This window comes from Tasmannia lanceolata, unplaced genomic scaffold (assembly GCF_043159265.1).
Source record: "Tasmannia lanceolata isolate RefF3 unplaced genomic scaffold, GAP_Taslan_0.1 ptg000013l, whole genome shotgun sequence".
Taxonomy (NCBI): Eukaryota; Viridiplantae; Streptophyta; class Magnoliopsida; order Canellales; family Winteraceae; genus Tasmannia; species Tasmannia lanceolata.
Genome location: NW_027518690.1, coordinates 5,342,904 through 5,345,785, shown reverse-complemented (window position 1 = coordinate 5,345,785; position 2,882 = coordinate 5,342,904). Strand labels below are relative to the sequence as shown.

Below are 2,882 nucleotides of genomic sequence, written 5' to 3'. Positions count from 1 at the left end.
AGCCTGGACACATCTCATCTCCCGCAGTATGTAAATATTATTTCATCGTGCTAGCACGCCTCATTAAACAAAAAGCCTACTTGTTCAAACCTTATGCTTATTAATCTAAAGTCCTCTTCTTCCTCCCCCAACCCAAACCACGCCCCTCTCTCTCTCTCTCTCTCTCTCTCTCTCTCTCTCTCTCTATATATATATATATATATATATATATATATATATATATATATATATATATATATACACAATGCAAGTGCTCGAGCATATTAGAGTTTCACCCCCACCTGGCTCGGTCACTGACAACTCAATCGTTCTCACTTTTTTCGACGTCCAATGGTTAAACTCACCCCCAGCTCAATCCCTCTTCTTCTACCAATATGCGCACCCCAAAACCCACTTCCTACGCACCCTCCTTCCCAACCTTAAACACTCTCTCTCACTCTCTCTCCAACTCTTCTACCCTCTCGCCGGACACCTGATTCGATCTCCGTCAACAGGCGACCACGAGATCTGTTACATCAATGGCGACTCAGTCCAATTAACCATCGCCGAGTCAGATGCCGATTTCCATCGACTCACCACAAACCTCGCCCGAGACGTAACAGAATTCCATCACCTACTCCCTCCTCCTCCCAATTCCGACACTAATAAAATGCCCATACTAGCCTTACAAGTCACCCTATTCCCCAACTCGGGCATATGTATTGGAAAGTCGATACACCATGCGGCAGCCGATGGGAACAGCTCAATTCATTTCATGAAATCATGGTCGTCCATTTGTGGGGCCGCCGGAGACCTCTCGCTTATTAGATCGCTCCCGATCATGGACAGGACAATGGATGCAAGTCTCGAATGTATCAAGAGAAAGTTCTTGATGGACATGGAAAAAGTGGAATGCAACCCAAGCACAGAGGACTTGAAGGTGAAGAAGACCGATAATGTAGACGTGGTTCTAGCCACGTTCGAGCTGGCCCGGGATGATGTGGAGGGACTTAGGCAGTGGGTCTTAGCCCGAGTCGAACCTAGTTGGAAGCAGTCCTATTACTCGTCGTTTGTGATAACTTGTGCATATGTGTGGATTTGCCTAGTCAAAGCTCGAAAGGTTGTGGAGGATAAAAGAGTCTATTTTGTTTTTGCCATGGATTGTAGGGCCCGCCTGGACCCACCGCTGCCCTCTGCATATTTTGGGAACTGTCTCGGCCCATGTTTCACCGAGGCAAACTCGAGCGATTTGTGTGGAGAGAATGGGTTGGTGGTGGGATCCGAAGCGATCAGGAGAGCGATCTCTGAAATGGGGGAGGAAGTTCTGGAAGTTACCCAGCTTTCTCTTCAGAAATTTTTATCTTTATCGAGCGAGTTGGTTGTATCCGTGGCTGGTTCGCCGAGATTTCGCGTCTATGACATTGATTTTGGATGGGGTAGGCCAAATAAAGTGGATATGATATCGATAAAGGAAACGGGTGCAATATATATTGCAGAAAGCAGAGGCGAAGAAGGTGGGATTGAGGTTGGGGTGGCTCTACCAAAACATGAAATGCTTCAGTTTGCTTCTCTCTTTGAGGAGGGTCTCAAGGTTCTTTAGTGTGGAAAATCTAAGTCATTGTATGTTTTCTAAAGTTCTTAATGTCTAGGCTGAATTATCAAAGAGCCACTGGGGAGTTCCTATGTGTAGATTAGGATACCTAAAGGACCCATGGGGACTACAAGCCACCAGTGAGTTCCAATGATGTAGCTTAGGATACCGAAAGGACCCATGGAGCCTACAACAAGGTGTTTAATATTTTGCTATTTATGGATTGTCTTGGATATGTAAGTGTGAAGCGATTTGTGTGGAGATTGTAAATTTAAAGAGAAGCTTCAAGGGTAAGCTTTGAGGGTAAAGGTTAAGGGAGAAGAAGTGTTGAGATTCTAAGAAAAAGGGAAAATAACACCAAGTCACTTGTAAGTTGTTTTGATTTATAAACGTAATTTTATGTTGGTATTTTATTTGTGATTTTAGTGGAGCTCCACATGTGCCCTTTGGCCATGTATCTCCCAAGCTCCCTTACCTTGCTCTTATGATCACAATATTCAATAATTGATCCATCAAATTGGGCTCAGCAAGTGGTATCTGAGGTTAAGAGGTTTGGTGTTGAAAATGCAATTCAAGATTTGTGCATGTTGTATTATGTTTGTGAAAACAGAAATAAAAAAATGCTAAAAAAGTAATAACGTGAGAAGAAAAATAGGATAGAGAGAGAGAGAGAGAGAGAGAGGAGAAGAAGAAGAAGAAGAAAACTAGGATTTTTCTTGGGTGCTCTTTTTGAAGGTTTTGTGTGGGATCAAAACCAAGGTTTTGGAGCGTTCTTCGTTGAAATTTTCACCGCGTCATTGGATTCTCTCGTTGCGCGGAGACTTCGTGAGGATTTGGGTTTCTTCGACTTGAAAATCGAAGTGGGTAATTTTTGGTGAGAAAGTGGGTTTTGTTGTTCGCAACAAGGTAACATTTTATCTCCCTTATTTCTTGTATTGGCTCAAGTTTCGAGTAAAAACTTGAGAGAAAGACGTTGTATTACTTATTTGATTAGTGGATATTTTGTCGAATTCGCCCAGTGGTTTTGCCCTCTTCGCTGGAGGGTTTTCCACGTAAATCTTTGTGTTCTTTTGTGTGATTGCTCTCTTGATTATTTGGTTATTTAAATCCACATATTTATTTGTTTCGTAATTAAAGCGGGTTTTCATCGGCGAAAAACCCAACACTTACACCATATAAAAACTCCTATAGAATCAAAGTATAATTGAAAGACAAAGGGTGTTTTCTTTTTAAGAGATATAATAGGACCATTAATAGCCCTTACAGAAAACAGTAAAAGGAGAGAGAGAGAGAGAGTGTGTACAAAACTCCA

At 42.3% G+C, this 2,882-nt stretch overlaps 1 pseudogene; it reads left to right on the top strand.

Moving 5' to 3' along the window:
• Window positions 1-244: 244 nt before the first annotated feature.
• LOC143890625 (malonyl-coenzyme A:anthocyanin 3-O-glucoside-6''-O-malonyltransferase pseudogene) lies at window positions 245-1,583 on the top strand (annotated as a pseudogene).
• The last annotated feature ends 1,299 nt before the right edge of the window (window positions 1,584-2,882 follow it).